The 27600-nt window shown below is 47.8% G+C and overlaps 1 long non-coding RNA gene and 3 other non-coding genes across 19 annotated transcripts in view; all 4 read right to left on the bottom strand.

The window, feature by feature from the left end:
* Positions 1-4503: 4503 nt before the first annotated feature.
* Positions 4504-27600, bottom strand: part of LOC100988639 (uncharacterized) — a 28386-nt gene continuing 5289 nt past the window's right edge. For 3 of the 16 annotated variants that reach the window (XR_010111012.1, XR_010111025.1, XR_010111015.1), the window contains 7 exons: positions 24748-24832; positions 20589-20666; positions 19295-19387; positions 18822-19189; positions 13405-17969; positions 11867-12263; positions 4504-4812 (listed from right to left, as the gene is read on the bottom strand). This is a non-coding gene — a long non-coding RNA (uncharacterized LOC100988639). Of the gene's footprint in view, positions 4813-11866; positions 12264-13404; positions 17970-18821; positions 19190-19294; positions 19388-20384; positions 20540-20588; positions 20667-24260; positions 24382-24747; positions 24833-27600 lie in introns of all 16 variants that reach the window. The other 13 variants (XR_010111022.1, XR_010111018.1, XR_010111014.1 and 10 more) reach the window with 13 other exon arrangements.
* On the bottom strand, positions 19933-20060 carry LOC112438005 (small nucleolar RNA SNORA71). Its single transcript, XR_003026514.1, has one exon. It is a non-coding gene; the product is annotated as a small nucleolar RNA SNORA71 (small nucleolar RNA).
* LOC112437999 (small nucleolar RNA SNORA71) lies at positions 23524-23657 on the bottom strand. The gene has a single exon (XR_003026508.1). It is a non-coding gene; the product is annotated as a small nucleolar RNA SNORA71 (small nucleolar RNA).
* LOC112438003 (small nucleolar RNA SNORA71) lies at positions 25629-25762 on the bottom strand. The gene has a single exon (XR_003026512.1). It is a non-coding gene; the product is annotated as a small nucleolar RNA SNORA71 (small nucleolar RNA).

The raw sequence follows: 27600 nt of genomic DNA on the forward strand, positions 1-27600 counted from the left end.
ACTCACTATCATGAGAACAGCATGGGGAAAACCGCCCTCATGATCCAGTCACCTCCCACCAGCTCTCTCCCTAGACAGGTGGGGATTATGGGGATTACAATTCAAGATGAGATTTGGGTGGGGACACAAAACCTAACCATATTTCCACAGTCAAATTTTATCAATGCTTTCATGGGTGTTTCAATAGAAGGTGTGTTTTCTCTCTTTTTTTTTTTTTTTTTTTGGAGATGGAGTCTCACTGTCACTCAGGTTGAAGTGTAGTGGTGTGATCTTGGCTCACCACAATCTCCACCTCCTGGATTCAAGCAATTCTCCTGCCTCAGCCTCCTGAGTAGTTGGGATTACAGGCATGTGCCACCACATCCAGCTAATTTTTATATTTTTAGTAGAGATGGGGTTTCACCATGTTGGCCAGGCTGGGCTTGAACTCCTGACCTCAAGTGATCCACCCACCTAGGCCTCCCAAAGTGCTGGGATTACAGGCATGAGCCACCACACCCAACCCAGAGGTATATTTTCTGATTGCAGGATACACAATGCAATATTATCTCTTACATCAATCTGATGAGTTATTTGATTCAGATCCTCCATATTACTGTGTGACCTGTGGCTTATGCTAAAACTTTGGGCCACCCTTTATCCAATGTGGTTCAGTCCATTTACCTCTGCTCAGCCGGCCTTGTGCAAAGGTGACGTCAGTGTGTGGTCCCATCTCTCCTCTCTCTACCTTACCCTCAGGCTGTTGGTTTGGGTTAGCAGCCTAGCTCAGACAACATAAGGGCTGCAAGATCACTGGATCCTCTTGACAGCCCAGGTTCCCGCCATGCTGGGGCTTGAAGACAAGCTCAGGGAGTGACCTTCTCTGATTCTCCAAGCCCACCTCTGCCCTGAGTTATCATATTTCCGGTAAAGGTGTGGGCCAGACCCTTCAGGACTCTGCCACTTACTTTTCAGGATCCTGTGTCCACTGAGATCTGGGGGATAAGTAGGGGCAGTTGAGATCTTCCTTAAGTTTTTCGCAAATATCTCTGAGTCTGCAAAGATACGCTTGCCAATTTGCTCAGATCTGCCACATTCATTATAGATGGCATGCTCTTCCATAATTTGCTCTGCTATTTTGTTGTTGTTGTTGTTGTTGCTGCTGCTGCTGCCTGCAACAAAACAGGGTGGGGTGGGGTCTCACTCTGCCATCTTTTCCTCCTCGTATTTATCTCTGCCAATTGCTTCTGACTGTTGCCACAGTCTATGAAAGCTGACAGCTGGATTCTCACCAAATTGAGAGACTGTGTGTTGAATCGTCTGATTCAAAATAAATGCCATTCATTCTGTGTATAGCTGGAGCACCTCAAAGGTCACTCTGAAACTGGAGTTCAGCAGGAGGCCTGTGTGCCTGCTGGTGACGACAGACTAGGCATGCATGTTAAGATGCAGTGGAGAAAGAACACAGTGGCTTCACATCATAAGTCAGAAGAATAGAGATGCTCCCAATTGTGTCTCACACGGGCGATTCTGCATGGCCTCCAGGTGAGCAGCAGCCAGGCTTTACTGGCTTAATGATGTTCTTTTTCACTTCCTCTGCAACATCAGGGAGTTTATGGAGTTGTATATATATACAGTGTTCTCACTGGTCATGGCAGCTCATGCCTGTAGTCCCAGCACTTTGGGAGGCTGAGGTGGTGGATCACTTGAGCCCAGAAGTCCAGGAACAGCCTGGGCAACACAGTGAGAACCCATCTCTACAAAATAATTAAAAATTTTTTTAACTTAAAAATTTAAAAATTAAACATAGTATTTTCAAAATTTCCTTGCTTTTCCTTTAATGTTTTACGTTTCACTTTCTCCTTTCCATTTTGTTCTTTTTATTCTGTCTCCGGATCGTGTAACAAATTTGTAAGCACCAGTATTTCTAATGTCCAGGAGTTACTTTTATGATTCCACTTTCCCTTGAACAAGACCTTATTAGCTCTTTCATTATAATATATATATATTTTTTTGAGATGGAGTCTCACTCTGTCGCCCAGGCTGGGGTGCAGTGGCGTGATCTCGGCTCACTGCAAGCTCCACCTCCTGGGTTCATGCCATTCTCCTGCCTCAGCCTTCCAAGTAGCTGGGACTGCAGGCGCCCGCCACCACGCCAGGCTAATTTTTTGTATTTTTAGTAGAGACAGGTTTTCACCGTGTTAGCCAGGATGGTGTTGATCTCCTGACCTCGTGATCCGCCCACCTCGGCCTCCCAAAATGCTGGGATTACAGGTGTGAGCCACTGCGTCCAGCCTTTCGTTTTAATTCTTACCTCCTCCTCACAGTCTGTCTTTTACAAAAACATCTACTTTTAAAAATTATTTACTATTATAAAAAAAGCCTAGAGGGCTTAAATTTATCTGATACTTGACCATGCAGAAAGTTGACTTTTGATATGGGTACAAGTCAGATTGCACCCTACCCCAGTTTTTCTAGTTAATTCCAAAGTCCCTTTACAAAGGAGAAACTTGAGGCTAGGTGTTTGTTAATTGTCTTCCCTTCACCTCCTTATCTATAGAAGTTGGTATTAGCCCAGAGGACTCTTTTGTTTATTTTAACTGGCAATTACGATGTGAAAACCTTCCATATGTGTATCAGTCAGGTTTCACCAGGTTATTCTGCAGGACAAACAATCCCAAGATCTTAGCACCTTCCCACCACCATGGCCTATTTCTCACTCACATTATACATCAGCTGTAGCTCTGCCCCATGCCCTCTTCATTCTGGGATCCAGGCTACAGGAGCAGCTGTTACCTGGAACATTGACATTATCCTGGCAGAGGGAAAAGAGAAATGGCAGAACCATCTTATTGCTCTTAAAGTTTCTGTTCAGGAGCACCAGGCCACTTCCACTCATCTTTCAGTGGCTAAAGTAAATCCCATGGCTGCACCTAATGTCAACGTCATGGAAAATAGAATCCGCCAGCAAGGGTGATTTGTAGGGAAAGCCCAGTAGGAAGGACTGATATGGAGTGGCTGCAAATGTTTTGAACAAATAATGCAGTCTACCAGAAGAACAAATAAGCAATCTACTATCTCTGCATTAACCTTGCACTTATTTCATTGTCCCTTGCACGTGTGTTTTTGTTATGAAATATTACAGACATACAGAAAAGTGCATAAAACATCACTATATACTACAATGAATATGAATCAAAGGGCTGGTCCATATTGAGTTGAACACATCTTTTCTTTTTCTTCTTTTTCCTTTTTTTTGAGATGGAGTCTCACTCTGTCACTCAGGCGGGAGTGCAGTGGTGCGATCTCAGCTCACTGCAACCTCTGCCTCCCGGGTTCAGGCGATTCTCCTGCCTCAGCCTCCCGAGTAGCTGGGATTACAGGCACACGCCACCACAACCAGCTAATTTTCATATTTTTAGTAGAGAATGGGTTTTGCCACGTTGGCCAGGCTGGTCTCGAACTCTTGACCTCCGGTGATCTGCCCACCTCGGCCTCCCAAAGTGCTGGGATTACCAGCATGAGCCACCGTGCCTGGCCGAACACACCTTTTTATGTACAGAGGGTAGAACATATTTTCTGCAAAGTGCCGGGATTACCAGCATGAGCCACCGTGCCTGGCCGAACACACCTTTTTATGTACAGAGGGTAGAACTTATTTTCTGCAAAGTGCCAGAGGATCTGGCACAAACCTGATTCAAGAGGTTTGTGAGTCCAAATGATACTTATTGTCTAGAGAATCTCAGCTGTCCTTCTGACCCCAGAGCCTTGACTCTGTGTATCAGAGTTGCAGATGAGCTTCCTGATGAATGTGATGGGCTGGCAGCTACTCAACCTGGCCATGGATCACCTCCTCCCCGCATGCACCAGTGAAAAGCAATGCCTGTTCATCTCACATGCACCATTTCCCTCCAGCTGCTCCTCTGGATTTGAGCTTGGCCTGTGTCTTCCCAGGACAATAACATGAAGGAATTCACAAACATAATGTTGACAGAGGCCAGACACAAAAGACCACATGCTATACGATGCCATTTATGTAACATTCAAAAATAGGCAAAACTAATCTGTGTCATTAAAAGTCAGTTAGCAGTTTCCTTTGTAGGAGTGCTGACTGAATGGGAGATTGAGGGGGTGCTTCCAGGGTGCAAGTAATGTTATTTCTTGATCTGGGTGATTACATGTTTGTGTCCACCTTGTGAAAATTATTTGAGCTGTACAACATATGATTTGTGAATTTTTGTATATGTGTTAGATACTAAACTTTTAAAAAATATATTGGGTAAAAAGTGCTCAGAAATGCTGCTTTTATAATCATTACTTACCTGTCATCTAAGAAAGTCAATGTGTGTAAATTATGAAAAGTGATTTCTGGCTGGGCGTGGTGGCTCACATCTGTAATCCCAGCGCTTTGTGTGGCTGAGGTGGGAGGATGGTTTGAGCCCAGGAGTTTGAGGCTGCAGTGAGCTATGATTGCGCCACTGCACTCCAGCCTAGGCAACAGAGACCACAGAAAAAAAAAAAAAATTATCATAATTTCTGTTTATTGGCTGAAGTGATCTCATGACAATCATACCCAGTTGAGCCTTTGCACTAAACATAGTTATATCAGTTGGGAATTAAATTCAACTGCAGGGAACCAAAAAACAAACAAACAAACAAAACAAAAGCATCTCAGTCAAGACAGAGGTTGTTTTTCTTAATGAGGAATTTGAAGAAAGGAAGTCCAGAGCTAACAGGGCAGCACCACGGACATCAGGTACCCAGTCTCCTTCTAGCTTTTCTCTCCACCATCCTGAGAATGTGACCTTCTTCCTCATCCTCCCAAGGGGGATGCTGTGCTCCAGTCATCATGACCACGTTCCAGGAGGAAAGAAAGAGAAGATCAAAGAGCAAAATGGACAAGTTAGACAAGTCTAATCCCTTTTAAAGAGTTTTTCCAGGAGCCCACCTCTTCCTGATTCAGATGTGGTCGCTCAGCAGCCTCCTACCATGCAGGCAGCTACTCCAGGACCCAGTTCCTGCAGTGCACGGCAGCCAGCAGCACCACAAGGCCAGCAGCTTCCCGCAGTGTCCCCACCTTTGGCGATTTTGTAGCAGAGTGCCTCTAGTGAGACACCACTCTGTGAATGGCTTTCTCTCACTCCGTAGAGGACAGTTTCCTGGCAAGTTCCAGAGGACAGATTTCTAGCAGATTCTACCAACAAACACTGCAGTGGCTTCTCTGCCATCCAGGGAACCACAGCTGTGCCCTCTGCAACAAAGTCTGGATCTCAGCCTTGCGAGAATGGGGGTAGGGAGTTGGGGGGAATTTTATCTTAACCCTAAGAATGGTGGCTGCTCTTTATTTTTGTATTTTATTTTTGAGAAAGGGGCTCTCTCTGTCACCCAGGCTGGAATGCAGTGGCACAGTCTTGGCTCACTGCAACCTCTGCCTGCTGGGCTCAAGCGATCCTCCCACCTCAGTCTCCCATGTAGCTGGGACTACAGGCACACACCATGCCCAGCTAATTTTATTTTTTGTAGAAATGGGGTCTTGCTCGGGGTTTTGCTGTGTTGGCCGGGCTGGTCTCCAGCTCCTGACCTCGAGTGATCCGCCCGCCTCGGCCTCCCGAGGTGCCCAGATTGCAGACGGAGTCTCGCTCACTCAGTGCTCAATGTTGCCCAGGCTGGAGTGCAGTGGCGTGATCTCGGCTCGCTACAACCTCCACCTCCCAGCCGCCTGCCTTGGCCTCCCAAAGTGCCAAGATTGCAGCCTCTGCCCGGCCGCCACCCCGTCTGGGAAGTGAGGAGCGTCTCTGCCCGGCCGCCCATCGTCTGAGATGTGGGGAGCGCCTCTGCCCGGCCGCAACCCCGTCTGGGAGGTAAGGAGCGTCTCTGCCCGGCCGCCCCATCTGAGAAGTGAAGAGCCCCTCCACCCGGCAGCCGCCCCGTCTGGGAATTGAGGAGCGTCTCCGCCCAGCAGCCGCCCTGTCCGGGAGGTGGGGGCAGCCCCGCCCCCCGGCCAGCCGCCCCGCCCCGGAGGGAGGTGGGGGGCAGCCCCCCCCCCCGGCCAGCCGCCCCGTCCGGGAGGTGGGGGGGCGCCTCTGCCTGGCCACCCCGTCTGGGAAGTGAGGAGCCCCTCTGCCCGGCAGCCACCCTGTCTGGGAGGTGTACCCAACAGCTCATTGAGAACGGGCCATGATGACGATGGCAGTTTTGTCGAATAGAAAAGGGGGAAATATGGGGAAAAGATAGAGAAATCAGATTGTTGCTGTGTCTGTGTAGAGGGAAGTAGACGTAGGAGACTCCATTTTGTTCTGTACTAAGAAAAATTCTTCTGCCTTGGGATGTTGTTAATCTATAACCTTACCCACAACCTGTGCTCTCTGAAACATGTGCTGTGTCAACTCAGGGTTAAATGGATTAAGGGCGGTGCAAGATGTGCTTTGTTAAACAGATGCTTGAAGGCAGCATACTCCTTAAGAGTCATCACCACTCCCTAATTGCAAGTTCCCAGGGACACAAACACTGCGGAAGGCCGCAGGGTCCTCTGCCTAGGAAAACCAGAGACCCTTGTTCACTTGTTTATCTGCTGACCTTCCCTCCACTATTGTCCTATGACCCTGCCAAATCCCCCTCTCCGAGAAACACCCAAGAATGATCAATAAATACTAAAAAACAAAAAAAGAAGAAGAAAAAAAAGAAATGGGGTCTTCCTATGTTGCCCAGGCTGGTCTGGAACTCCTGGGCTCAAGTGATCCTCCTGCTTCAGCTCCTAAAGTGCTGGGATTACAGGCATGAGCCACTGTGACTGGCCTATTACTATTTTAACAGTTCTTGGTTTGCTCTTCAGAAAACTGGGAGGGGTTTTCTCTTCACCTTGCAGAGTGAATCATCTCTGGCTTAGGAACCCCAAAGTGAATTCTAACTCCTGTGAGGTCCTGGGGCATCCAGAAAAGTCACTATGAAGTGATAGGAGGATAGCGGTGGGAAAGGCCCGGTTCCAAGGAGCAAACAGGAGGTACCAAGTGTCCTGGTAGATGTGAGCTTGAATTCACCAAAGCCCAGCTGTTTCTCCAGAAAGGAAACTCCGTTGAAAGTGCAGTCTGCAGCGCCATCTTTTGGCCACGCCGGGGAATGTCGTAGCTGGAAGGAACACTGTAGACAACTGGTCACCTAGGATGCTGGTGAACCCTGCAAGTTCTTAGGCACACTCTCAGAGGTACGACTCAGCAGGTTTGCAGGATTCACATGTTTATCAAGTCCCTCAGGGTGTATGTTCTCATGTAAGTCTTTCAGTAATTCCTTACCTTCCCCCCATCTGGAAACCCTATTTTAAAGTTGTCAACAGGCCAGGCGCAGTGGCTCACGCCTGTAAATCCTAGCATTTGGGGGCCAAGGTGGTCAGGAGTTCAAGATCAGCCTGGCCAACATGGTGAAACCCCGTCTCTACTAAAAACACAAAAATTAGCCGGGCATGGTGGCACATGCCTGTAATCCCAGCTACTCGGGAGGCTGTGGCAGGAGAATCGCTTGAACCCAGGAGGCGGAGGTTGCAGTGAGCTGAGATCGTGCCACTGCACTCCAGCCTGGGCGACAGAGTGAGACTCCATCTCAAAAAAACATAAATAAAATAAATAAATAAAGTTGTCAACAAAAATGTGCACAAGGCTGTGATGCAGTGTATAGGTCACTGTGGTGCTCCTGCCCAAAACGCCTAACCCAGATCTAACCATGAGGAAACATCAGTCAAACCCAAAGAGGAACTTTCTACGACGTGGCTAGCCTTCACTCTTAAAAAATGTCGAGGTCATGAAATACAAAGAAAGTCTGGGGAAATGTTACCGACTCAAGGAGACTCAGAGACAGGGCAAATGAATGCAGGAGGTGATCAGAGATTTTGTTTTGTTATATAGGACATTGTGGGAAAATTGACAAAATCTGAATATGGTCTGATCATTAGATAATAGTATTGTACCAATGTTAATTTCATGATTTTGATAATTTTACTATATTTGCATAGTTGTATTAATTTGTACCAATTGTACTATATTTGTACAATTATAGTATAATGGTATATAGGAGAATGTCCTTGCTTTTAAAGAATGCACACTGAAGTATTAAGGGGTAAAGGGCCAACAAGTCTGCATTTGACTCACAAACACTTCAGGGGGAAATACGTATATACATGTTTATATGTTTCTATGTGTGTACATATATGTCAATATATATATTTTTGTTTTGTTTTGTTTTTTGTTTTTTTTTTTTGAGACAGAGTCTCACTCTGTTGCCCAGGCTGGAGTGCAGTGGCATGATCTCGGCTCACTGCAACCTCCGCCTCCCTGGTTCAAGCAATTCTCCTGCCTCAGCCTCCCAAGTAGCTGGGACTACAGGTGCATGCCACCATGCCTGGCTAACTTTTTTTTTTCTTTGTATTTTTTAGTAGAGGCGGGGTTTCACCATGTTAGGCAGGATGGTCTTGATCTCCTGACCTCGTGATCCACCCGCTTTGGCCTCCCAAAGTGCTGGAATTACATGCGTGAGCCACTGCGCCCGGCCCTGTTTTTTTCTTTATGTGTATATTTGTAATCTTGGTGAAAGGTATTCAGGAATTCTTTGTGCTACTTTTGCAATTTTTTTTAAAGTCTAAAATTATTTTTTTAATGAGAAGTTATTTTTTTCACAAGCCTCCTGAAAAACAGCGTTATAATGCCACCATTCAATTACACGGTAAGACAGTAATACCCCACCTTTCTATGGAGCCCTTGGTAGGTGCCAGGCATGTGCTAATTTGAGGTTTATCTCATTGAATCCTCACAGCAATCCTAAGAAGGAGATGCTATCATTACCCTCAATTTTCAGATGAGGAAACCTTCAGCTCAGAGAGGTGAAGTGACTTGCCCAGGGTCACACAGCCAGTAAGTGATGAAACTGTGTGGCTGTGCTCTCTGAATCCAGAGTAATTTTAAAAGTCCAAGTAGCAGCACATAGGATCCACAACACTGGATGGCAGGGGTCGCGCTGTTCAGAGGACTGGGGGCCGCTCCCATGGCTGCAGATCAAACTCTACAACCACCTTCAAATGTGCCTGGGCCTTTGCTATGCCTCTGCCCACCCTCCTGCTGCTCCTGGCATGTGCTGCTCACTGTCTCCACCAGTCCCTCTCCTACTTCCTCTTCTGGAATAGACTATCTCTTCCTCCATGTCCCCTTCCCAAGCCCTCTACCTGGGAGAATACTCTCCGTGCTCTGTGGTTCCACAGCCCTATACCTGTCCCTTTCTCAGGGACTATCCCACTCTTTTTTTTTTTTTTTTTTTTTTGACAGAGTCTCACTGTATTGCCCAGGCTGGAGTGCAGTAGTGCAGTTTCAGCTCACCACAACCTCCGCCTCCCAGGTTCAAGTGATTCTCCTGCCTCAGCCTCCCGAGTAGCTGGAATTACAGGCACGTGCCACCACGCCTGGCTAATTTTTGTATTTTTAGTAGACGGGTTTCGATATGTTGGCCAGGCTGGACTCGCACTCCTGACTTCAGATGATCCACCTGCCTCGGCCACCCAAAGTGCTGGGATTACAAGCATGAGCCACCGCGCCCAGCAGACTATCCCACTCTTCACCTCCTGCTGCAATTCCCCTGGCAAAGCAGAAGAGTGTAGCTGTAGCTAGCTCCAGCTGGGGACTCAGCCAGGCCTGGAACCAAAACCTGGCTCTACCCATCACTGGCTGTCTGATCCTGGGCAAGTCACTCGGCCTTTCTTAGCATTTGTGTTAGTCTGTTCTGCATTCCTATAAAGGAATACCTGTGACTGGGCAATCTGTAAAGAAAAGAGGTTTATTGCCGGGTGCCGTGGCTCACGCCTGTAATCCCAGCACTTTGGGAGGCTGAGGCGGGCGGATCATGAGGTCAGGAGACCGAGACCATCCTGGCTAACATGGCGAAATCCCATCTCTACTAAAAATACAAAAAATTAGCCGGGCGTGGTGGTGGATGCCTGTAGTCCCAGCTACTCGGCAGGCTGAGGCAGGAGAATGGTGTGAACCCGGGAGGCGGAGCTTGCAGTGAGCCAAGATTGCACCACTGCACTCCAGCCTGGGCGACAGAGCCAGACTCCGTCTCAAAATAAAAATTAAATTAAATTTTAAAAAAGAGGTTTATTTGGCTCACAGTTCTTCAGACTGTACAAGCATGGCACCAGCATCTGCTCAGCTTCTGGTGAGGCCTCAGAAGCTTCCGATCGTGGCAGAAGGCAAAGGAAGAACAGGCGCATCACATAGCAAGAGAGGGAGCAAAGAGAGAGAGGAGGAGGTGCAGGCTCCTTTAAACAACCGGCTGTCTCGTGAACTAACAGCAAGAACTCACTCATTACCATGGGGAGGGCACCAAGTCACTTAAGAGGGATCTATCCCAATGACCCAGACACCTCCCAACAGGCTCCATGTCCAACATTAGGGATCACATTTCATCATGAGATATGGAGGGGACAAATATTCAAACTGTATCAGCATCTTTTAAGTCAAACAGAGGTATTATAACCCAATTCATTATAAAGAGTTTTTGGGCATTTAATATAACATCTGACAAGCAACAAGTACTTAATAAGTGTTAGCTACTATTTTTATGTCCTATCTCTATAATGACTGTTTTACATTTTTTCACAAAAATTAATTATAAGCATGTGTTGAAGTTTTATTTTAAGCCTGTCACAAAGCCAAGTCAGTAGTTCCCTTTTGTTATGGATATTTCAAAGGAAAAGAGAATGGTTGGATAATCATTATTAAACTGAATACAAGACAAAGAATGTATGATAATCATCCAAGTGGTTTGGGTAGCTAATTTCCCCAAAGAGATTTTAATCTTGTTAAAGTTTATCAGAAAATTGCTTAAGCATTTATCAGGAATGCTCATGTCCTCCCAGAAGGAGGTTGTGAATTGTATCACGAAAGTGTTCTATTCCAGGCTGTGATTGGGATGTTCTTCTTAATCATACCCATAAGAATCGGCAGAGCACCGTGTCTCACTCCTGTAATACCAGCACTCTGCGAGGCCGAGGCAGGCAGATCACTTGAGGCCAGAAGTTCATGACCAGCCTGGCCAACATGGTGAAACCCTGTCTCTACTAAAAAAGAAATACAAAAATCAGCTGGGCGAGGTGGCATGTACCTGTAATCCCAGCTACTGGGGAGGCTGAGGCATGAGAATCACTTGAACCCGGGAGGCAGAAGTTGCAGTGAGCTGAGATCACGCCAGTGCACTCCAGCCTGGGTGACAGAGTGAGACTCCGTCTCAAAACAAAACAAAAGAATCATGGCCGACATTTCCTGAGCCTTCACTATGCATCTAGTCTGGAGCTGTGTCACAGGCCTGGCCTTGAAACAGGTTCTGGATGCATTTCATCATTGTTACCCCCCACCCCCCAGCATGCTCAGTTCGGTGTAGGACTCTGCAGATGTCTACAACATGCTGATGAGATGGGTGAGTGGGAGCAGTGGCCATCATGTCCCAGGCCTTTGCACAATGTGCAACATACAACACCCTCTCCACACCACCAAGATGGAAATAAACAGGTTTCTGAGAGTAGAAAGACCACCCATTGCTCCCCCAGTTTCATTGGGTATGAGTTTGTGCTGTTTGGGAGAATGACGTACTAGGTGTTTTGTCCAACACCATAAAGTAGGCTCCTTGTCAGGGAGATAACAAGGCACTTTGTTCTGGCCACAGAGCCGGGTAGAGCATCCAAAGGCTCATTACCAAGCATGGATGCCTTTCCTCTGACAGACAATGAAGAATTGGATCCAAGTTGCTCATTAAGTTCCTTAGGGAGTTGTTGGACATCTTGCTACTGTATGAACAAACAGATGGACCTGGCTGCTGGCTGCAAGGATATTTTAGAAAAAGCAGGTCTGCCTACCCATTATGAAGAGTAAAATATTATACTGGGATGGGGTGCATCATCTCCAAGCTGGTTTGGGGGTGAAGTCAGTGGTTCTCAAAATGTGGTCCTCTGAACAGCAGCATCATCACCTGGAAATTTGTTTGAAGTGAGAATGCGCCCGGGTGCAGTGGCTCACACCTGTAATCCCAGCATTTTGGGAGGCCGAGGTCAGGAGTTCAAGACCAGCCTGGCCAACATGGCAAAACCCTGTATCTACTAAAAGTACAAAAATTAGCAGGGTGTGGTGGTGGGCACCTGTAGTACCAGATACTCCAGAGGCTGAGGCAGGAGTATCGCTTGAACCCGGAAAGCGGAGGTTGCAGTGAGCCGAGATCGTGCCACTGGACTCCAGCCTGGGCGACAGAGCGAGAATCTGTCTCAAAAAAAAACAAAAAAAAAAAAAATGAAGAAGTCAGGATGCTTGGTCCCCATCCCAAATCTGCTGAATCAGAAACTCAGGGGAGTGGCCCAGCAATCTGTGCTTTAACAAGCATTATAGGTGATTTGGATGCATACTTAAGTTTGAGTTGAACTGAATTTTTTTTTTTTTTTGAGACAGAGTCTCACTCTGTCACCCAGGCTGGAGTGAAGTGGTATGATCATGGTTCACTACAACTTCTGCCTCCTGGGTTCAAGTGATTCTCGGGCCTCAGCCTCCCGAGTAGCTGAGATTACAGGCACACACCATCACACCCAGCCAATTTTTTTGTACTTTTAGTAGAGACGGAGTTTCACCATGTTGGCCAGACTGATCTCGTCAGGCAATCCACCCACTGCAGCCTCCCAAAGTGCTAGGATTACGGGCATGAGCTGCTGCACCCCGCCCTGAGTTGAATTAAATGGTAATATCTTTTCCTCTTTCCTTCTTATTTCACTTCCTAGCATCTTCTCTTTCTCACTATCCTCTCCCATCCCTTCTCCCTCACAAACCAGCAACACGTTCTCAGAAGCCACTGGGATTTGATCTAAGCACTCAGGTGGGTTGCAAGACCTTTTGAGAGATCACCAGGATGGGAGATGATCAAGCTCCAGAACACTGTTACATTCTCCCAGTGGAACCTGAGAGCAGACCTGCCTGGACGAGCTAGGAGACATCTTGATGGCCATCTCCGGCCATGACAGCACGTATTTCTGAGGCAGAAACAAATCCGGCCAGAGTGTAGAGCCTGTGCTGTCCTGGAGCCAGCTTTAATTGATCATAAGAATGTTTGGGGCAAAATGGCATAGGAAAAGAACAGCAGTGGGAGAAAAGGTGAAAGCCATAGGTAACCACAGAGAGGCCTGGAGCAATGGAGCTATTCAGAGAAAAATACAACAAACAGCCACCAGGATGGATTTGTTAGAACACATCAGCATTGGCCGGGCGCGGCGGCTCTCGCTTGTAATCCCAGCACCTTGGGAGGCCAAGGTGGGCGGATCACCTGGGGTCAGGAGTTCAAGACCAGCCTGGCCAACATGGTGAAACCTCGTCTCTACTAAAAATACAAAAATTAGCCGGGTGTGGGGGCGCATACCTGTAGTCCCAGTTACTCAGGAGGCTGAGGCAGGAGAATCGCTTGAACCCAGGCGGTGGAGGTTGCAGTGAGCAAAGACCACGCCAGAGTATTCCAGCCTGGGAGTCAGCAGCGAGACTCTGTCTCAAAGAAAAAGAACATATCAGCATTTACTGAAGACTCAAGTGGACTTCCTACAGATCTGGGGCTGATATTCAGAGGACGTTCAAGGAAAGGGTGACTCCTGAAGGCTAGAGAACAAGGGACACTCCTATTACACATGCAAAAAGAAGATACAGCCCAACGGCTCGTTTCAATAAATATTTGCCAAGTGCCAGCAATTCTCCAGGGTGCATGCTGGATTTTTAAGCAGGATGCAGATCTGGTACCTCACTCTGGTACTGTGGCCCCTGCTAGGAAACTCTTCAGCCACATCCTCAGCCACCTCTGGGTTGACGTAGACCATTCAGGATCCCAGGGCAGCTCCAGGATGCTAAATTCCAAAGGACTGAATTGCTATGGACTGAACTTTGTACCCCCAAAAGTCACATATTGAAGCCTGATGTGGTTTGGCTGTGTCCCCACCCAAATCTCACCCTGGATTATAATAATCCCCATGTGTCAAGAGCAGGGCCAGATGGAGATAACTGAATCAAGGGGGTGGTTTCCTCCATACTGTTCTCATTGTAGTCTCAGGAGATCTGATGGTTTTATAAACAGGAATTTTCCTGAACAAGCTGTCTTGCCTGCCACCGTTAGTAAGACGTGACTGCTCCTCATTCCCCTTTCACCATGACTGTGAGGCCTCCCCAGCCATATGGAACTGTGAGTCAATTAAACCTCTTTCTTTTATAAACTATCCAGTCTCAGGTATGTCTTTATTAGCAGCGTGAGAACAGACTAACACAAAGCCTAACCCTCAATGTAACTATATTTACAGATAGGGCCTTTAAGGAGGTAATTAAGGTTAAATGAGGTCATAAGGGTGGAGCCATAATCTGATAGAATTAGTGCCCTTATAAGAAGAGACACCAGGGAGGCCATTCCCTCGCTCTCCACCATATGAGGACACAGCAAGGCGGCCATCTGCAAGCCAGGAAGAGAGCTCTCATCAGAAATTGAATCAGCCAGCACCTTGATCTTGGACTTCCTGGCCCCCAGAACTTTGAGAAAATTAACTTCTGTTGTTTAAATCACTCAATCTATGGAATTTTGTTATGGCAGCCCAAGATGGCGAAGATACGTCCCTCTGCCCAACCACACCAAGCTGTCCAGTTGCCATGGCTATACTACAGTTTAGGGCAGGGGGCAATTCAAGAGGTGGCCTCTTGCACAGTGTTAAATGGGAAGCAAAGTCAATGTCTCCTCTCTTGTTCTCAGTGTTCTCTCTAATGTACTTGCACCCTCTCCAAGTCAAAGTCCAGAGAAGGGAAATTGGGACACCCATGTGAGCCTCTTGTCATCTGCTTCTCTGTTCCCCTTCTTCTTCCTTAATCCCTCAAGGTCAAAAAAACAAAAACAAAAACAAAACAACAACAATAACAAAAAAAAGAGCATCAGGTAAAAACCTTTTGTGACCCCTAATTATATCTTTCTTTCTGACTCCAGCTAAGCCTTAATGGTTGACAAAAGTGTCTACTCCACATCCCTGAAAAATTTTTGGGAATAGATTCTCCAAGTTTGCTTACTGGTATAAAGGAGTAATTAAAAAAAAATATTGAAGAACCCTGCCTTGCAAGCAAGGCTACTGTCCTGCTGCATAATCCTATTTTTGAATGACAAAGACTGACTAACACTGTGGTCTTCCTTGGCATTCAAATCTCCCCCTAGCCAAAAGGATGCCAGGGATATATTAGAGAAACTATGATGTTCTGGGAAAGAAAGAAGAGAAAAGCATGTTAAAATAAAAAAAAAAATCACCCCAATTTGCATATATACATATAAACCTTTTTTCTTTTTCTTTTTTTTTGAGAGTTTCACTCTCAAAACTCCTGGGCAATAGGAGTTTCACTCCTGTTGCCCAGGCTGGAGTGCAATGGCGCGATCTCAGCTCACTGGAACCTCCGCCTCCCGGGTTCAAGCGATTCTCCTGCCTCAGCCTCCCGAACAGCTGGGATTACACGCGCCCACCACCAAGCCTGGCTAATTTTTGTATTTCTAGTAGAGATGGGGTTTCACCATGTTGTCCAGGCTGATTTCGAATAAATCTTCTTTTAACCAAAAAAAATGGTATATCACATTTTACATACTTCCCTGCTCTAAGCTTCATTTGCCTAAAATTGTATCTTCATCTTTCTATCTTGGAACACAGACATCTATCTTGCTGTCTACCTCTATCTCCCTATTCCAAGTCACCAATATCTCTCACCTAGACAACTGCCATAATCTTCCAACTGGTCACCCTGCTTCCACTCTTGCCCTGGTATAATCCGTTCTCCAAACAGACAGAAAAAAATATTTTAAATAAAATCTGCTAATGTCAAGATTTCTGCTTCTAAATAGAAGGGAGTAGTTGACAGGCCAATGTTTCTGCTAAGAACTGGAAAAGGTGGATAAAATAGAAAACCATCGTTTTAAAGGCATTGGAGAGCTTTGGAGGCAAAGGACTGGAAACATTAAAATTCCACAAAGGGGACCAGGCGTGGTAGCTGACACCCGTAATCCCAGTACTTTGGAGGCTGAGGTGAAAAGATAGCTTGAGCCTAGGAGGAGTTTGAGACCAGAGAGCGTCTCAACATAGCAAGACCCTGTCTCTTAAAAAAAAAAAAAAAAAAAAAAAAAATTAGTGGCTGGGCGCAGTGGCTCACGCCTGTAATCCCAGCACTTTTGGAGACCAAAGTGGGTGGATCACAAGGTCAGGAGTTCAAGACCAGCCTGGCCAAGATGGTGAAACCCCATCTCTACTAAAAATACAATAGCTGGGCGTGGTGGCGGGTGCCTGTAATCCCAGCTACTCGGGAGGCTGAGGCAGAGAATTGCTTGAACCCAGGAGGTGGAGGTTGCAGTGAGCCGAGATCGCACCACTGCACTCCAGACAGAGCAAGACTCTGTCTCAAAAAAAAAAAAAAAAATTAGCTGGGCATGCTGGTGCACAGCTCAGCCTCCCAAGCAGCTAGGATTAAAGATAACCATTAGCATTCTTTCATAATATTTTTAAATTAAGGTATTTATATTGCTTTGGACATAATGCTATTGCACAGTTAATAAACTACACTATAGTGTAAACTTGATTTTTTTACACAAGGGTCTTCACTAGGTTGTCCAGGCTGGCTTTGAACTCCTGGGCTCAAGAAATCCTCTACCTTAGCCTCTGGAGTAGCTGGGACTACAGGTGCACGTGCCACCACACCTGGCTAAAATAACTTTAATGCACTAGGAGACCAGAAAATGTGTGCGACTCACTGTATTGCAGTGGTCTGGAACCAAGCCTCTGAAACACAGCTACATATATTTATCTGGGCTGGGATCTCCTTGAGGACACAAACTGCCTTACTCACCCTTGTATCCTTTTCTCCAGCTTAGCGTCCGGCTCCCAAGTAAATGCGCAATGCTTTTTGAGTGAATGAGCCTCACTCTCCCCAGCTCTCCATTCTCCTGGCTGTCAGTTCTGCTGTGGAGTCTCCAACCAGCTGCTTCCTCAGGCCCTCATACTGGGCACATATACCAGCAAGGGCCACGCCTCCTTGACCTAATCCTGGCTCTTGGGCCACCTTGGTTAATGGACTGCTCTTCTCAGAGTTCCTCAGGCCCTTAAGACCTGGGATGGCTCCTGCCTCACATGCAACAGTGGCAAGAGGCACCCATGATGATCTGATGCCGGATGAAATATGCAGACTTAGGTACTGTATTACTGCTTAGACTTAGGTAATGTATTCTACTGCTGTCCCCTCCACTGTGGCAGACATCTGTCATCAGTTACAGCTTCCTCAAGTGGACCCAGATTCCTTCCCCTGGCATCTGTTCAAGCAGCCACAGCCAGTTGGCAAAAGGTGGCAAAAATGTCAGGATGGTCCTCAAAGGCCAAGGCAGAAAAAGGACCTGTGACTTCTGGATGCTTCTGCAGGGAACTGACTGCTGGTATGGTGCCTTTAAACATAAAGAATGCCTGCCCCTTAGGCCAGGCATGGTAGCTCACACCTGTAATCTCAACACTTTGGAAGGCCGAGGCGGGTGGTTTACTTGAGGTCAGAAGTTCGAGACCAGCTGGCCAACATGGCGAAACCCCATCTCTACTAAAAATACAAAAATTAGCTGGGCGTTGCGGCACATGTGCATAGTCCCAGCTACTTAGGAGGCTGAGGCACAAGAATCACTTGAACCTGGGAGGCAGAGGTTGCAGTGCACCAAGATCACACCACTACACTGCAGCCTGGGCAACAGTGAGGCTGACTCAAAAAAAAAAAAAAAAAAAATTAGAAAAAAAAAAAACAAAGAATGCCTGGCAGACCATTAATGTGCCAAATTCATCAAGACAGGCTTACCAGCGTGATTTTTGCCCCAACTCCAGCCAAGGTGGTTTTAACTTCAAGTGGGGAGATTAACTGCACCTTTTCACCATGGCCCTTGGGACATGTGTAGATTCCTCCCTGTGAATCAGAGATGAGAGTTCATGCGTGCACATCCTTAGATCATGTCATTGCTGCAATTTTTCTTTCTCTTAAAAACAGGTCTCACTCTGGCACCCAGGCTGGGCTGCAGTGGTGCCATCATTAACTCATTGAATCCTCGAATTCCTGGGCTTAAGCAATCCTCCTGCCTCAGCCTCCTGAGTAGCTGGGACTACAGGAGTGCGCTACCGTGCCTGGCTAATTTTTTGTGGAGACGGGGTCTGCTGCCTAGGCTGGTTTTGATCTCCTGGCCTCAAGAAATCATCCCACCTTGGCCTCCCAAAGTGCTAGTAATACAGGCACAAGGCACCATGCGTAGGCCTTGCAATAACTGACTTTACCCTAATCTCCAAAGCCTGAACCTAAGGGTACCCCTCAGTTCCATCAATGGCAGCTGCTCCATGTTCACCCTACTCCCACTGTTACCCCATAACCTGTCCTCTCAAGCTGACACCATGGATTTTTACATCCCACACATGCTGACCAACTTGTCCCAGTTTGCTCAAGATCTCCCTGGGTTTAGCAATGAAAAACCCACTTTCTGGGAAGTCCCTCAATCTCAGGCAAACTGGGACAGTTGATCTCACAAGTAGGCATTTACTTATGAGCCAGGTCATCCAGGACACTCCAGCCTTCCTGAATGACATCAGACCTGTCTCACTCCATAATCTACCCTGACTATTCTGCAATGCCCTCAATTCTCATGGGTCCTAAATGCCTAAATGTGAACCAACTACCAGCACTTGTTCACCTCCTAGTTCCAAATGTATACCTCAAACAATATCCTCTGAGCCAAGGAAGAGTGAAAATCAGATCTGGCCTATGGCCTACCTTCTCCAAAGCCAGCCTGGCAGGCTCACAGGTTGTCACTGATTTAAGAAGCACATGGAGCAATTCTGTAAGGTTTATTGAATGGGTGGGTAAAAAGTGAACGACAGCTACAAATTCAAGAATAAAACTCTTGGTTATTAAAGTCATTCCAGGCATGGACAGAGGGATGCGAGGCTGGCCTTCCCTGTCCACGGTCCTCTGAGGCAGCTGAAGTCTCCCATGTCTGGACCCCGAATCTTGTGCAGATTGAACAGTGGATCCGGGGTGCTCTGAGCAGGCAGCAGGGAGCAGCTCTGGTGACGCTTCATGTGGTAGCCTCACTCTCTATTCTCTGCCCCTCTCGTGCCCACAAACACCACCAAGAGATTCTGAAACAAAGGACAAGTGAGACCAGTGATTTAAGGTTCCCATCTGCATAAACACGGACCAGCTGAGCCTCTGGCTGTGGGTTCCAGCTCTTGGCATCAACTCACCATGGTGAGAAATATCAGCAAACCCAGATCCCAGATCACCAACTCCATGGTCTTAGGACTTCCTTGGACTGTCCTTGGATCTAAGGCTGAGACCTAAGAGGGTAAGAAAGCATACACGTATTTAGTCTCCAGGGCCATCTCCTCCTCCCCAAGCTGACACCACTGAGAGGGGTCCCATTCAAGCAGGGCGAAGCTCCTCATTCACGCACACCAAATAAAAAATCCCAACATAAAGGACATGAAAGGACAAACATCTTAGAAGTTTTGTTTTTCTTTCAAGCAGTTCACAATCGGGGCAAATGACCAGCTAGAGTAATCCACAGGAATACAGCTTTCCTAGCCCCACCTACAACTTTCTCCATTTGTTCGACATTACTGAGGTGCCTGTGGAAACAATGTGGATTTCACATTTCATGAAGCAAAGCCCGTGATTTGCAGTTCTCACGTGTGCCCTTCACTGCTATCTGAATTCATTCCAGCGTGGGGCCCAGAGAGAAATGCAGACTGGTTTCCTGCAGGAGGATCCCTAACATGAAAAGACAAAATGAACCCTCAGAAGTCGGGGGGGGTCTAGTCACCACATCACATGGGCCCACAAAGGCCCAAGCTCTGAAAGGCTAGTTGGAAAAAGGCTACAGCGTGGGAAAGCTCCCTGGTTTGAAAGGGAAGGCTGGACCAACGCAGGGAAGATGTCTTTCAGCACTCCTACCCCTGCACTGTTAATGATCGGGACACAGGCAACCCATGATCACTTTTGGATACAAGAGCAGGGAAGGACAGAAAGAGAGCCAGCAAGGGAGGGGGGCTGGTGTCAAGGGCCTGAGGAATGGCCTGAGGCAGGGAGAGCAGCCCAGCTGAGCAGAGGCCCAGCCACGGCCACCGTGTGTCCTTCTAAGACCCCAAAAGGAGTTAAGACACTTCCAGCATTAAAAAAATGGAAATGCTTTTGGGTTGGAAAAGGTCAGGAACATATGGTCCTAACATCATACACACACACCCTGAAAGAAAAACTCACTGCTAATCCAGATCACAGCACACTGTGGACACACCAGCGCTCAAGGGAGGAGGACGGTTCCCCCGGGGAGCTCACTTTACCCACGCAGATTTCCGGAGGCTCTTCCTCTGCAACAGCCACTGAAGGCATGTGAGGGACAGCCCCACAGCAGGACAGAACGTGGAACCACGGGATACCACTTTCACCTTGCTTCCCCTACATCATCCAAGCCCCAGGAACAGCACATGACTCTGCAGGATGCAAAGAAACATATTCCAGACAACAGTCCAAAAATCCCACCTTGCGGACCCATGGTCCAGCGCCCTGCTGCTATGAAGACAACACATCCCATGGAGTCTCTGCACACAGCGGACCCATCTGAAACAGACACAGAGAACACTTAACGCAGGGGTTGGCAGATCATAAGCAACCCACAAATGCCACTGTCTCTATTAGTACTTACAGCCACATTATTGTCTCAGGAACAAGAAAAACGTAACTCTAGGAAGGGATCGGCAAACTATCTGTGAGAGAAATGGCATCTATGCTATCCTATGTGCCCACTCTGTGCTGCTTATCAGTATACATTACATAGACCCAGCTATCCCTCTTCTGGACACATACACAACGGAGATCAAATCACACCTCATAAAGACATCTGCACTCCAATATTCACTGCGGTATTACTCCCAATCGCCAAGATACGGAAACAATCTAAGTCTCCATCAACAGATGAATGGAAAAAGAAAATGTGGCATACACACACACACACACACGCACACACAACAAAACATTATTCACCCTTAAAAAGAAGACCCTTGGCGGGGCGCGGTGGCTCACACCTGTAATCCCAGTACTTTGGGAGGCCAAGGTGGGTGGATCACTTGAGGTCAGGAGTTCAAGACCAGACTGTCCAACATGGTGAAACCGCATCTATACTAAAAATACAAAAAATTATCCAGGCATGGTGGCATGCACCTGTAACCCCAGCTACTCGGGAGGCTGAGGCAGGAGAATCACTTGAACCTGGGAGGTGGAGGTTGCAGTGAGCTGAGATCGCACCACTACACTCCAGCCTGGGCAACAAGAGCAAAACTCCATCTCAAAAAAAAAAAAAAAAAAGAAGACCCTGGGCTAGGCATGGCAGTCCACACCTGTAATCCCAGCACTTTTGGAGGCCAAGGCAGAAGGATGGCTTAAGCCCAGGAGTTGGAGACCAGCCTGGGCAACATCGCGAAACCCCATCTATACAAAACATACAAAAATTAACCAGGCATAGTGGCATGCACCTGCAGTCCCAGCTACTCAGGGAAATGAGGCGGGAGGGTCACTTAAGCCCAGGAGACAGAGGTTGCAGTGAGCGAACACAGCTCACTGCAACCTCTGTCTCCTGGGCTTAACTTCAGCCTGGGTGACAGAGGGAGACCCTGTCTCAACCAAAAAAAAAAAAAAAAGATAGAGAAAGATCCTGTCATTTGCCACAACATGGATGGACCTGGAGGATATTATGTTAAACGAAATAAGCTAGACACAGACAAACAGTGCATATCTCACTTATGTGTGCAATGTTAAAAAAAAAAAAAAAGGTCAAGCATACAAAGATAGAGAATAAAATGGTGATTACCATGGGCAGGAGCTGAAGGAAATAGGGAGATGTAGGCCAAAGGACACCAAGTAGCAGATATACAGGACGAGTAAGTCTAGAGGGCTCACGCACAACATAAGGGATTTCTGTGAAGCAGGTTTCAGCTGCTCCTCACACACACTAAAAACGGTGACTATGTGAGATAACAGACATGCTCATTGGCTTCACCATAGTAACCACTGTGCTATCTATATCTGTCCCATTATTCTATAACATCATGTTGTAAACTTCAAATATAGACAGTAAACATTTTAAAAACAGGTTGGGTGTGGTGGCTCACGCTTGTAATCCCAGCACTTTGGGAGGCTGTCCCAATTATTTGTATCACATAAGGCCAGGACTTCGAGACCAGCCTGGCCAACATGGTGAAACCCCATCTCTACTAAAAATACAAAAATTAGCTGGGCGTGGTGATGCACATCTTTAATCCCAGCTACTCGGAGGCTGAGGCATGAGAATCACTGAACCCAGGAGGCAGAGGCTGCAGTGAGCCGTGTTTGCACCACTGCACTCCAGCCTGGGCAACAGAGCAAGACTGGGTCTCAAAAAAAAAAAAAAAAAAAAAAAATTAAAAAAAAAAAAAAAAAAGGATGCCAAGGCAAGAAGGCTTTTGGAGCAGGCCATGCCTGGCAGTGATCAGCACAGACCTGGGATGGGTAACGAACAGGTGGGGTGGGAGAGCCCCGCACCTACCATCTAGTGTGTAAGAGCTGCATTCATACATCTGACTATACCTATAGCATATTGTCTCCCTCGATCACTACTCTAGCCCTTGCCACCTTAATCTAAGGCCAGAGGGAAAATCCACCCCTGGTAGACCATGGATGCTCCTCACAGCCAGGACTGATGGTGGACTGTAACAGCTGGCTTGTTCTAGGACATTTTTAACCCCAGCACTGCTCAATGGGATAAGCCTTGTCACCTTACAACAATGTGTCTTCTCATTTACTGTTTGTCCAGGTGCTACATGTCAGTTACCAGGCACGATGTGAAACAAGACAGAGGCACTGCCCTGAGGAAGCTCACAGCACAGTGGGCAGGAGAAGCAAACCAACAATTTCCAGACAGTGTGACCAGTGCTGAGAGGTGGGAAGGAGTGTGATGGGGAGGCAGAGAGAGCTTCTGGGGGGAGCTCTAGGAAGGGGTAACCACTACTGTGGCTCCAAAACTAGCTCAGAGACATAAACTCAGTGTGGCAGGTCCCTGCTTCACTGTCCTTTGACAGGAGCCTCTGAGTACCCTCCACCATGCTGGGCACAAGGGACACTCAATGAACCATACAGCACCAGTGTATGGTAGATGCACGTAACAATAGCTTCTTAGGAAACGAGGGTTGCCATGTGGAGGTTACTGGGGGAAGGTGCTATATAATCTGCATGCATTTTACAAGCGGATGAGGTGCCCCCATCCAGCTCCCCACCACTAGACTGCTGACTGCCCTCAAGTTCCCCAGATAAACCCTGTTTCCTTCACTGGCTCCAGGTCTCTTCTCTGGCCTGTTGAACCTGGTGCCATCCCTAATGAGGTAAACAGGGGTCTGGCACGACAACCAGGTACCAGGAGGTAACATCACTGGTGAGAATAAAGGCATGTACGAAAGCTCCAGAGTTTGGAAGGGATAGGAGTGAACCCTTCAAACACGGGGAAATGCTTTCATTGATTCCTCTCCCTGCACTATCAATGACCAGGGCACAGGAAGCCCACGATCACTTTCGAATACAGGGACAAAATAGGGCAGTGAGTGAGTTGAGAGGGGAGGCATTGCCAGCAGCTTAGGAAGGGCCCAAACTAAGAGACCTGGAAACAAGTCAGTGACCAGATTTGCAGCCTAGAATTGCAGCAGCTGCTTCTGATTCCCAAAGATTTCTAACATGGTTTGATTTCCCAAACTTTAGCATGAATACGAATCAACTGGAGAGCATGTTAAGCCAGATTGCTGGCTCCAGATCCAAAACTTCTGATGTAGTAGGTCGGGACAGGACTAAGAACTTGCACTTCTTACAAGTTCCCAAGTAATACTGATGGTACCTGGTTCTGGGACCACAGTTTGAGAACCACTACTCAAATGCTTCCCTCATAAGAGAATGAGATGGAAGATCAACTCTGGGTGAAATGTTGAGAATTCACTGGATTAGGAAGTCAGGGATTGTGTGATACTATCCACACGTCGGCCAGGCATGGACTTACTATCCATAATCCCAGCACTTTGGGAAGCCAAGGTGGAAGGATTGCTTGAGCCCAGGTATTCAAAACGAGCCCAAGCAACATGGTGAGACTCCGCCTCTACAAAAAATTTTTAAAAATTAGCTGGGTGCAGCAGCACGTACCTGTGGTCCCAGCTACTCGGGAAGCTGAGGTGGAGGATCACTTGAGCCCAGGTCGAGGCTGCAGTGAGCCATCATTGCACCACTGCACTCCAGCCGCCTGGGTGACAGAGTGAGACCCTGCCTCAAAAAAAAAAAAAAAAAAAAAAAATCCATAAATCACTTCATAACAAGGATCGCCACCAAGTCCAGAGAAAACCACTAGCTAATTGCCTGCCTCCAAAATGCAGTACTCCTCCCACTTCAACAAACTATGCCAATCCACACTAGGATGACTCAGAGCCCAAGGGGAGCTCTGTAAGCCCCACCGTGATTCACACAGTGGAGTCGCAGAGTTCGAGGAAAAGAGGGTGTCACATGTCCCTGTGGGCCTCAGTGGAAGAGCAAGCAATGGGAAGCAGCCTCTGCCTCCCCTCTAGTGACCTCAAAGCCTTCGTCCTTGCAGCCTGAACACCAGTGCATTCTCTAGAGAAGCACCCAGGATTCATACCTTACAAGCACCGCAGCTCAGCCTCTTCTTGAAGACACGTCACCTGGGGCCACTGGGCACACAGGACAGAGGTCAGCTGACAATCCTGCAATGACAAGAAGCCACACATATCACTTCTTATAACACATTCCACTATCCAACATGTTCAACAGGAAAAAGCGACCTCTCAATCGGGGTGGGATGGGCTAGACGGCGGCTGCATCGGTGACTTCCCCTTGGTCCTTCCTCTCTAGCTTTATTCCTGATCTTACAACTCCACCCATTCCTCCAGAGGCAACCTGAGAACCAGTCATCCTCAGGGGAGCCCCGAAGGCCAGGACAAAAGGCAGAGGAATTAAGAGCTGGAATGGTGGCCAGTGAGTGACACCAATGCACACCTCAGAGGGTCAAGAGAACAGGCGAAACTCTTGGGTGGGAAGTGAGGGAAGTGTTTTGCCTCTCAGAACCCGGCTGTGCTCCCCTTGCAGCAATGAGCACTTTCTCTTTCTTACGACAAACCCTTCAGGACCCCCTATTCCAGGCCAATGACATGTAAAGATGTAAAGATGCTACCCTATCCTGTCCCCAAGTTACACACACACACACACACACACACACACACACACACGGGGTCAGCCCTGGTCACCCCAACCTCAAAGTCTCCCTCATGTTTATATGCCAATATTGCACTTATTCAAAACTGTGCTATCCACTGCGACACACCATGACTCATTACATATCACATTCCCTTCCTGATATACCCTTCAGAACACAGAGCCTGGTTTCTGGAAAGAGAGGTCAAGCTGAGAAAGACTTAAGCATGATGTCCCCCCGCATTGACTTTCATGTGGCAGCCAAGCAAGCGCCGGACTCCTCAAGGGCTGGCAGGAGAGCAACAGGAGTGTGTGAAAGCTTCAGGGTTTGGATGGGATAGGGTGGACCCTCCAAACACGGGGACAACCTCTTTCAGCGTTCCTCTCCCTGCACTATCAATGACCTAGGCACAGGCAGCCTATGATCACTTTCGGATGCAGGAGCAGAAACAGACAGGAGAACCAGGAAGGGCAGGAGGATGGTGCCAGGGCCTGTGGGATGACCCAAGTCAGGGACAGTACAAGACTCCTGCAGCTGCCATCTGTCCTGTAAAATCCCATAAAACCTAACCACCAAGGGGAATCAAAGGGGAAATACCTCTGACAAAAGCCCTGGAAAAATCTGGGGACTAGAAAGCAGGATCATGGGGTCACATCTGTAAAAATCAATTCTGCCCTACCTTTGTTTTCTGTATCAGGAAATTGAGATTCAAAACAGGTCAGATGGCCCTTGGCTGGCATCTGGGAACTTGGCTCTCGGGATGTTCCCAGTCAACAGTTTACTGATGAGAACTGTTCACTGGACACAGTCTCTCCGTGCAAATAATGTGGTACAGGCACCTATTTTCCTGAAAGTCTGGAATTTTGGTGCGTGCTAGGCAGGTGGTGTCTACATAACCAGATCCCAGTAAACACCCCGGGCATGGAGCCCCTACTGGGCTTCCCTGGGCAGAAACACTGCACACAGGCTGAATGCATTTTCACTGCTGAGGGGAGAATGGGTTCCACGTGATTTCTGAGAGAGGGAGGGAGCATGAGGAAGCTGGCACAGGGATTCCTCCAGACTCAACCTGCATCTTTTTTCCTGAATCATTTGGCTGTGTACCCCTACAATGTTGCTAGGTTAAATCTTAACCATTGATTACAACTGGAAAGAAATCCAGCCACTTTCCATTATGACATGCCGCTAATGCACTGCAGGAAAAGCCCCAGCGCTCGCCCCAGGCAGCTCCCTGCAGGGGCCTCCTCCTCCACAGCCCCTGAAGGCACAGAAGGAGGGGCCGGCTCCAATCCAGCTTTCCCAGGGAAGAGGAGTCTGGATCTGGGAATCCATAGGACATGGCCCCTCTTCTCATCCTCACCTCTCCCTACATCACCACCAAAGCACCAGAAAAAAAGGGGACGTGACTTTACGGGTGCAAAAAGCCAAAATTCCAGAGATGGACAAGAAACCTTACCTCGGGCCCTGCAGTCTGCCACTCTCCTGCATCCCAACACCTCTCACCAAGCGTCTCTACAGTGTTGCATAGATGCTGACTAAACCGTTCTTCTCACCTGAACAGCCATGACTTCTTTTAGGAACGAAATAGCAGCTTATCTCTAAGAAAGGGGCTAGAGAACTTCTAAGACAGGGATGATATCCGCTTCATCTGTCGGGCCAACTGTTACTAAGTTCAAGAGGATGCTGGGGCCATGATGATCTCGGGATGTGCTGTTTCTCCAGCAGCGTCCAGCAAGCAGCTGGGGAGGTCGTGGGGAAGCCGTGCAGAGGCTGCTGCCGTAAATCCCTCAGTGATATTCTCCCCTGCCTGTCTCTGGTCCTTGATTCCTTTCCCACAAGCTGGAGGGAAAATCCTCCCCATACAAGGGAAATCCTCCCCATAAAAGGCTGGAGGGAAATCCTCCCCATACAAGGCCAAGGCCAACAGAACTGAGTTACCTCAGAATCCTCTGAAGGGGTGGAAAACACCAAATCTGCTCCCACCAATCCCACACAGGTGCTGACTCAGTATTTTTCTCCAACACCCCAAAATGCAATGAACCCGATCTCCTTACAGTGGAGGGACTCTCCCTTTCTCGTTTTTCTTTCTTGAGACAGGGTCTCACTCTGTTGCCCAGGCTGAGTGCAGTGGCATGATCATGGCTCACTGCAGCCTTGACCTCCCGGGCTCAAGAGAGCCTCCTGCCTCAGCCTCCTGAGTAGCTGGGACTACAGGGGCATGCACCGCCATGCCTGGCTGATTTTTTAGTTCTTATAGAGGCGGGGTTGCCCAGGCTGCCG

This window comes from Pan paniscus, chromosome 21 (assembly GCF_029289425.2).
Source record: "Pan paniscus chromosome 21, NHGRI_mPanPan1-v2.0_pri, whole genome shotgun sequence".
Classification (NCBI taxonomy): Eukaryota; Metazoa; Chordata; class Mammalia; order Primates; family Hominidae; genus Pan; species Pan paniscus.